At 33.6% G+C, this 9,833-nt stretch overlaps 1 non-coding gene across 1 annotated transcript; it reads right to left on the bottom strand.

Annotated features, from left to right (window-relative positions):
* Window positions 1-7,831: 7,831 nt before the first annotated feature.
* Window positions 7,832-7,938, bottom strand: LOC114377762. The gene has a single exon (XR_003659198.1). It is a non-coding gene; the product is annotated as a small nucleolar RNA R71 (small nucleolar RNA).
* Window positions 7,939-9,833: the final 1,895 nt, after the last annotated feature.

The following is a 9,833-nucleotide window of genomic DNA, read 5'->3' as shown; positions in this document are numbered from 1 at the left end:
ATTTGGTTGTCCTTGGTGTTTGTGGAAATGAGTGGCCTCACATCAGTTCCTGGACCAGTTGCTAATTCTGCCATGGTTTGCTCTACTTCTGCCATTCCTTCATTGTCAATTTTGGTTGCTTCTTGACACTCGAAGCTTCTCCCCTTAGCTTTTGAAAAATGTTTTCAATTTTGGGATCCAGAGAAGTTAGAACGGTCATTTTGCTTCTTGTACCTAACATTTAAGCATAAAATAGAAACTTGGAATAGGTGTGAGTAGAACGGTAAGTTTAATTAGTTTAAATAGAAAATAAAAGATGTAAAAAGATTTTTAAATATTCAATAAATTAACTAAAAAAGGAAAATATAAAAATCCAAAAATAAAAAATAAATACCCTAAGTACTAAAAAATAAAAATCAGAAAATAAAAGATATATTTTTAATTAAAATTTTTGAAATTTTTTATATAAAACATATAATTTGAAAATTGAAATGCTAATTATATCTAGATTTATTTAAGGAATAGTTAGCATTTTAATTAAGGAGAAAGATAACAAAAAATAAAAGATAAATTTATTTTTAGTTTTTCTTTTCTTTTCGAATTTGATACACTAGAAGATAAATGAAATCTGAAAGTTAAAACTAATTATCCTATGATGAACAGAAAAATTAAAAGATATAAATTTATGATTTTTTGAAAATATTTTAAATAAAAGGAAAATAAAATCTGAAAAATAACACTAATCTAATTAGATAATGTTGTTAGACAAGTGACCTCAATAACTTAAGAAGGGGGGAGAATTAAGTTTCAAAATTTCCCATTAACAAACTTTTAACCCCTTTTAAATGATAGGCTCAAAATGCAGAGGAAGAAGCAACGATCAATTTAATAATGTTCTTTAAACATGCAAGACAAAATCGATTGTAATAAAATAAATGAGATAAGGGAAGAGAGAAATGCAAACTCGATTTATACTGGTTCGGCCACTTCTCGTGCCTACGTCCAGTCCTCAAGCAACCCACTTGAGATTTTCACTAACTTTGTAAAAATCCATTTTACAACTTCTGAACACCAAAGGAATCCCTTTCCCTTGTGTTCAAGAAACTCATAATTCAAGAGACAACCAATCTCTTGATTACAACTTACTTTCTCAGATGAACAGAAAATTTTCTCTCCTTTAGAGTAGATAATACAATTTGATGTTCCTAGATGAACTCTCAATAGATTTGCAAGTGTTTACCCAAGAGTTGTTGAGAGAGCATTTGACAATGAAGTTCTCTTGGAATATCTCTCTCTTTCTTTTTGAAGTCAGACACACATATACATATAGGCCCTTCGTGCCTTTTCAAAATGGTTTGAAGAGATGTATCTTTTCAAAAAGCTTTTTCTAAATTTTTTTTACGGGTAATCGATTACAGGTTTCTGGTAATCAGTTACAGGTTTCTGGTAATCAATTACGCAGTTATATTTTGAAGGGTCATGACTTTTCAAATTGAATTTCAAGAGTTTCGTTGATGGTAATCGATTACACACTCAATTCAAATTTCAAACCCTTTTAAGAAGCTGATTTGCAAACTTGTCTTATAGTAATCGATTACATTGCCTGGTAATCGATTACCAGAGCCTTGGATGTCTTTGAAACACTTTGTTTTGACGCAAGGCTTGATCTTGAGTTAATCTGGAAGCAAGGCTTTGTTTGTTGAAGCATCCTTGTATTAATCTTGAAGCAATGCTTATCCTTTAAAGCAACCTTGTTTGATTCTTCTTTGTCATCATCAAAATCATGTATTCATATATTCACAAATGTAAGATATATTTACTAATAGATAAAAATAGAAAAACATATATATACATATATATATATATATATATATATATAGATTATTTTTATTTTCAAAATTTTATAAAATCTGAAAATAAAAATTAAAGATACCTACTCTAATATTCTAAATTATATTATTTGGTAAATATATATTAAAAATAGAAAAATAAAAGATATATATCTAATATATATACATGAAAATTTGAAAATAAAAGGGAAAGAAAAATTTAAAAAATAATGTAAATCTACCAACTAAATTATACACACTATATTTACTAATAGAGATTGGAGATAAAAATTCAAAAACTTAAAAAGATATATACATGTTATTTGAAAATTAGGAGTAATTAGGGAAGGAAAAATTAAATGCTGAAAATATTTACAAGATAATTACAAAAGATATGTTAGTAGATGCAAAAAATCTAAAAATTACAATCAATTAGATAATATATTTTCAAGGTAAAACTAAAATTAAAATTTCAAATAAGAGTGAGATATCAATCAAATATTAAAAGATATGACAGATATTATTTGAATATTCAATTTCAAATTTTTTACTAACTACCTAGAAGGTCAGAGATATTTCTAATCTCATAAAATCTAATCTATAACTAACTACCTAAATCTAATCTAAAAGATATATACACTTTATTTACTCTAATTATTATCTACTAGTCTATCTACACCGAATAAAATCGATCTACAATTATCTACAACTATTGACAATTATTTACTAGTGTATTTAAAAATATTTACAAGTTCTTAATCAAATAAAAATAAAAATCCATTTATTCTCTAGCAACGACGCCAAAAACATGTTAGGGTTTTATTTCACATTAGTTTGATTCAACTTATAGACCAAGTGTAACCCAGTCATGATATAGTAACTGAATTGTCGTCCAAGTTGTCTCCCAAAGGAATAAAGAAGGAATTTCATGTAATTATTTAACTAAGAACTAGGTTTTTGTATTTTTGGTTTGTGATTGTCATGAAATAAATAACATATGTGAATGTATGAGTACATGATTTTGATGATGCCATTCAAGATTACTTCAACAAACATTCAAAGGTTAAACATTGCTTCAAGATTAATACAAGTTTGCTTCAATAAACAAGCATTACTTCAAGATTAATTCAAGATCAAGCTTTTGCCTCAAAACAAAGTGTTTCCTAGAGATCAAGGCTCTGGTAACCGATTACCAGGCAGTGTAATCGATTACCAGAAGACAATTTTGAAAAACAGCTTTTAAAAAGGGTTTTCAATTTGAATTTTGAATCATGTAATCGATTACCAGATGTTTATAATCGATTACCAACAACGGCATTTTAGAAAACACTTTGAAAAGACATGACCCTTCAAAATATAACTGTGTAATCGATTACCAGAAACCTGTAATCAATTACCAGTGAAGAATTTTAGAAAAATCTTTTTGAAAAGACACATCTCTTCAAATCATTTTGAAAAGGCACAAAGGATCTATATATATGTGTTTCTGACTTCGAAAAGCTAGAGAGATATTCTAAGAGAACATAATTGTCAAATTCTCTCTCAACAACTCTTGGGCAAACACTTGCAAATCTATTGAGTCATCCAGGAACTTCAAATTGTATTATCATCTCTAAGAGAGAAATTCCTCTAGGAACTTCAATTTGTATCATCCACTCTAAAGGAGAGAAATCTTTCTGTTCATCTCAGAAAGTTAGTTGTAATCAAGAGACTGGTTGTCTCTTGGATTGTGAGAATTGTAATCAAGAGACGGGTTGTCTCTTTGAGAATCTTTGAACACAAGGATGAGGGATCCCAAGGTGTGTTCAAAATCTGTAAAGGATTTACAGAGATAGTGGAAAATCTCAAGTGGGTTGCTTGAGGACTGGACGTAGGCACGGGAAGTGGCCGAACAAGTATAAATCAAGTTTGCAATTCTCTCTTCCCTTATCTTATTTATTTTATTGCAATCAATTTTGTCTTGCACGTGTAAAGAACATTATTAAATTAATTGTTGCTTCTTCTTCTGCATTCTGAGCCTATCATTTAAAAGGGGGTTAAAAGTTTGTTAGTGGGAAATTTTGAAACTTAATTCACCCCCTCTTAAATTATTGAGGCCACTTGTCCAACAACATAAAATAAATTGTAATAAAATTAAATGACAATAAAATAACTAAGATAGAAGTACTAGACTTGGATTGTGACGTTGATCTTGATGAATGAATGCCAAGGTGTTGACTTGGAATTCGTTTGATCCACTCTAACTTCACAATTCTCTACTCATCTTTCTTGTTCATCCTCAATTCACTAATGTATTCTACTCTAGCTCCCGCATGGTCACAGATTCTAAACTACTTGTCCGATAGTCGATCCCTTGGACATACCAACACAAGAAATCAGCATTAATGATTGAGAATTAGCGAGACTTAACCAAGATTATTCTATCCCTCGAGATAATCTCAACTGAGTACTTAATTCATGTTCAGGTTTCAACAAGGCTCACTAAAGCATAAATCAATTCCTAAATTCATCTATAAGATGACCAATCAAATAAAAGCATTAAGTACATAAACAAATAAAGAACTCAAGATGAAATATTGAATTGATAGAATTAAAGTGAAATAAGGTTCATCCTTTCCTCTCCTAGGTGGAAGGAATTGCATTCATAAAAATAATATAATAAAACCTAGAGTGTTTAATGAAATAATGGAGGCGTCTAGTAGGTGGAAGTCTAAAATATAATTCTAAGAACTGCTCAGGAATTCTACCACGTAACAATGAATGTCTAGCCTCCTATTTTTAGAATTGTAACTAAGTTTAATTAAGGAGATAATCACAAGAAATTACAAACAAATAATATCTCTAATTAATTCAAGTAATTATCTTCTTCTTTAGTTGATTTATCCTTGAAAAATATCTTGTTCTTCAATTTTCACAATTTCTCCTTTCAGAACTTTCTATTGATTTTGGGTCTTTGGAGCTTTGGCCAAAATGACTTGTTTTTGCTGAAAAACTATCAAAAAATCATTAAGAATAACTAAAACATAAAATTCTACCTAAGACAAAGTAAAAAATGAGTTTAAAGCTAATTTGACGTTTATCACATGTCAAAAGGGAAATAAGTTAAAACCCCCTATTCTAGTAAAAACATTATTTCTAGCTCAAATCATTTATAATTGTTATGTCTTGATCTATTTGGACTAACTAGGACTGCGTCCATTGGTGGAAAAAGGTATGAACTAGTCATAGAGGACAATTACTCTAGATAGACATGGGTTATTTTCCTAGCCCACAAGGATGAGTCTTTCAATGTCTTCTTTAAATTCTATAAGAGAGTTCAAAATGAAAAAAAAATGTGTGCATTACTTCTAAAGAAGTTCAACATCAATGAGGCTAAGGAAATGAAAACTCCTATGCATCCAACCACATATCTTGGATTGGATGAGGAATTGACAAAGGTGTACAAGACATAATAAAGTTGATGTGCCATCATTTTCTTCTATTTCTTAAACCTTTTTTGCACAATTTTAATTACTGATTAGTCTTAATTGTCAAATTAATTAGGCAGTTCTATTATTTGGGCTCATTTAGCTAATTTGATGTTTTTAATCTAAGTTCAGGAATTAATGAAACATTGGGCTTAATCTGGATTTTGGTTGTGGACTTGAAGAGGGCAAATAAAGCAGCGCTTACCTTAGTTAATTTCTAATAGGAGATTGCAATTTTATTTTATGTGGTTCAGTGTTTATTTCGTTTTGGGCTAGAATATTGTAATAGGGCCCTGTGACTTTGAGTGACTCTTTTTAAATAGCAGCCTTGGGATTTGTGGAAGGCTATTCTGTTAGAGTATTATTCAGAGCATAGGGTTTATGGCTTTTACGTTTTTTGGTTCTAATGCTATTGTTCACGTAATGCAATTTTCCATTTTCTGCTTCTAATTACAATTTCGTTCTTGTTTCTTTTTCTGCCTTCATTTACGTTTTTGCTTCATTTATGTTTCTGCTTTTAGTTTCATTTACGTTTTCTCTTTGAATCTATGGAAGGCTAAATATTCTGGCGTTGTTTCCTTTTGAGGACGAAGCTCAACTCTCTTTGAGGTTTCGTTTATAATGTGGCTTCCTGACAGTTTTCCCTTCACCAGTTAACCCAAATTCGTTAACATTAATCTATGCACGCTTCGTGTTCGATTAATTGCCTCAGAGCCTAACTTGCGTTCATGCTTAATGGACGAAGGGCTAACTGGTGTATGTGTTGCCTAATCACGTATTGACAACCCTAAGTTGATTTTCGCTTAGTAAATTGAAATAGGGTTGGATTAAGTGGTTAACTGTTAAAGATGAATTCTCCATAACCCAGGACAAGAGAATGACTTCTGAATCAGAGAAAACAACCCGTTTTTAATATTATTAGTTTCGTATTCCAGTTTACTTGTTCTGTTCTTTAAATCACAAAACAAACAAACCCCCCCCAATCGTTACTGTTACTGCAAGTATATTATGAACATTTGGTTTATCATTGCTCGTTGGGAAACGACCTAGGATCACTTTCTAGTTACTGCATTTTCATGTTTATTTGATTAGGGTACGACCTCGATCAAATTTGGTGCCGTTGCCGGGGAGCAGTGTCCAAAGGTTCATAATAGCTAGTGTCGTGTTAGTGTTTAATTATTTCGTGTTTTATGTTTAATTGTTAGTGTTGTGTTAGTGCTTGTGTTAGTGTTGTTTAGTGTCTTGTTATTTTGTTTAGTGTATGTTCTATTTTAGTTTTCCTATTAAGCGCTTCCCCTGTTTCAGTTTTGGGTGTTTTGTTGTGAATAGTGTTTTGCGACGGACTTAGCGACCACTTTTGATTGCGGCAAAACAGAGTAGTAGTAGAAATCATGTAGCGACGGATTTTAGCGACCACCCATGCTGAATTATTTGGGATTTTTTGTTTTAGTAGCTAGGGTTGTTATTTTTGGCTGAATTTTTTTGAGGTAACTTATTTTAATCTATATTTTGTGGGAAAAATAGCTAGAGCCTTTAGTTTGGTCAGATTTTGAAGTTCCAAAAAAGTAGCAAATTTTGTTTTTGTCAAAACTTCAAACGGTCATAACTTTTGCTCCGGTTATCAGAATCGCAATTATTATATATGTATTTGGGGTAGAAAAAAATTTCCTATGCCAATGTAGTTCGTCGTAGGCCGGCTGAGGTCTCCATCATCCAAAAAAAGTGATTCTGTCAAAAGTTTTTTATTTTTCAAGTTTTATTCACTTATTTTTCTCAACCTACTATTTTTAGCTTCCATAGTTAGACTTTGAATTTTTGTTTGAAATGTTATTTGCTATCTTCTCATCATTTTATAAGGTTGCTCACAAAATTTCAAGTCATTTGGATATCATTTGAGGGTAGTTGTAGTTCAAACCTACACCTTCATTTACATCACAAGGCAACTAGTTGTGCATGCTGAATGTAGTGTATGACTAGAGGCAATCCATCTGACTTACAACCCTTTGATCCTGAGATAGATAGGACATTTCATAGATTAGTTAGGCATCATTTTATACCTTTTGATCATCTTGAGCATTCCATTACTGGTGAATTTGTGCATTCTGTTATTGGTGATTTTGAACATCCTGATTTTGAGCATTACAATTTTGAGCATTCTGATTTTGAACATTCTGAGAACATGGCACAACCTCCACCCCGTGAGAGGACTCTAAGGGAAATGGCTGCACCTGATTTCACCTACGAAAGCTTGTGCATCCAATACCCTGATGAGGATGTCCCATATGTTCTTAAAACTGGACTGATCCATTTGCTTCCAAAGTTTCATGGCCTTGCAGGTGAAGACCCGCACAAACATCTGAAAGAATTTCATATTGTCTGCTCCACCATGAAACCCCAGATGTCCAAGAGGATCACATATTTCTGAAGGTTTTTCCTTATTCTTTAGAGGGAGTGGCAAAGGACTGGCTACATTACCTTGCTCCAAGGTCCATCACGAGCTGGGATGACCTTAAGAGAGTATTCTTAGAAAAAATTTTCCCTGCTTCCAGGACCACGACCATCAGGAAGGATATCTCAGGTATTAGACAACTCAGTGGAGAGAGCCTATATGAATACTGGGAGAGATTTAAAAAACTATGTGCCAGTTGCCCTCACCATCAGATTTCGGAGCAGCTTCTTCTCCAATATTTTTATGAAGGACTCGATAATATGGAGAGAAGTATGATAGATGTTGCCAGTGGTGGAGCCCTTGGAGACATGACTCCTGCTGAAGCCAGAAACTTGATTGAGAAGATGGCTTCCAACTCCCAGTAGTTTAGCGCCAAAAATGATGCCATAGTCATTAGAGGAGTGCATGAGGTAGCTACAAACTCATCTGCATCATCTGAAACTAAGAAGCTTGAAGGCAAACTGGACGCATTGGTTAACTTGGTAACCCAGCTGGCCTTGAATCAGAAATCTGTACCAGTCGCAAGAGTCTGTGGTTTATGCTCCTCTGCTGACCACCATACATACCTATGCCCTTCCATGCAGCAACCTGGAGCAATTGAGCAGCCTGAAGCTTATGCTGCAAACATTTACAATAGACCTCCTCAACCTCAGCAGCAAAATCAACCACAGCAGAACAATTATGACCTCTCCAGTAATAGATACAACCTTGGATGGAGGAATCACCCTAATCTCAGATGGTCTAGCCCTCAACAACAACAACAGCAGCCTGCTCCTTCCTTCCAAAATGTTGCTGGCCCAAGCAGACCATATATTCCTCCACCAATCCAACAACAACAACAGCCCCAGAAACAGCAAACAGTTGACGCTCCTCTGCAACCTTCCCTCGAAGAACTTGTGAGGCAAATGACTATGCAGAACATGCAGTTTCAACAAGAGACCAGAGCCTCCATTCAGAGCTTAACTAATCAGATGGGACAATTGGCTACACAATTAAATCAACAACAGTCCCAGAATTCTGACAAGCTGCCTTCTCAAGCTGTCCAAAATCCCAAAAATGTCAGTGCCATTTCATTGAGGTCGGGAAAGCAGTGTCAAGGACCTCAACCCGTAGCACCTTTCTCATCTGCAAATGAACCTGCCAAACTTCACTCTACTCCAGAAAAAGGTGATGACAAAAATTTACCTAACAATTTCTGTGCTGGTGAATCTTCCAATGGTAATTCTGATTTGTAGAAGCAACACATCCCTCCTCTTCCATTCCCTCCAAGAGCAGTTTCCAACAAAAAATGGAAGAGGCAGAGAAAGAGATCTTGGAAACATTTAGAAAAGTAGAGGTAAACATACCTCTGCTGGATGCAATAAAGAAAATTCCAAGATATGCTAAATTCTTGAAGGAGTTGTGCACTAATAAGCGGAAGCTTAAAGGAAGTGAACGAATTAGCATGGGCAGAAATGTCTCCACATTGATTGGTAAATCTGTCCCCCAAATTCCTGAAAAATGTAAAGATCCAGGCACATTAAGCATACCTTGTATTATAGGGAATAGTAAGTTTGACAATGCCATGCTAGATTTAGGAGCTTCTGTTAGTGTTATGCCTATGTCTATTTTTAATTTTCTATCACTAGATCCCTTGCAGTCAACTGATGTGGTAATTCATTTAGCTAATAGAAGTGTTGCCTATCCTGTTGGTTTCATAGAAGATGTCTTAGTTAGAGTTGGTGAACTGATTTTCCCTGTTGATTTTTATATTTTGAATATGGAGGATAGATTTTCTCAAGGATCAGTTCCCATCATTCTAGGCAGACCCTTTATGAAAACTGCTAGAACTAAGATAGATGTATATGCAGGCACACTATCCATGGAGTTTGGTGATATAACTGTTCATTTTAATATTCTAGATGCTATGAAATACCCATCAGAAGATCTTTCTGTATTTCATGCTGAAATAATTGACCATGTTGTTGATGCATACATGACTGATCTTTATTCTAATCTGCATGCCTCTCACTCTTCATGCATTGAGTCTAGAATTGTACTTGATCATAAGTCTGAATTTGATGCTGAGAGTGAATCTGAAATTGATATTGATTGCATGTCTGGTGGTGG

Source organism: Glycine soja, chromosome 11 (assembly GCF_004193775.1).
Source record: "Glycine soja cultivar W05 chromosome 11, ASM419377v2, whole genome shotgun sequence".
Taxonomy (NCBI): Eukaryota; Viridiplantae; Streptophyta; class Magnoliopsida; order Fabales; family Fabaceae; genus Glycine; species Glycine soja.
The sequence above is the reverse complement of the archived record's forward strand: the minus strand, read 5'-3'. Positions and strand labels throughout refer to the sequence as shown.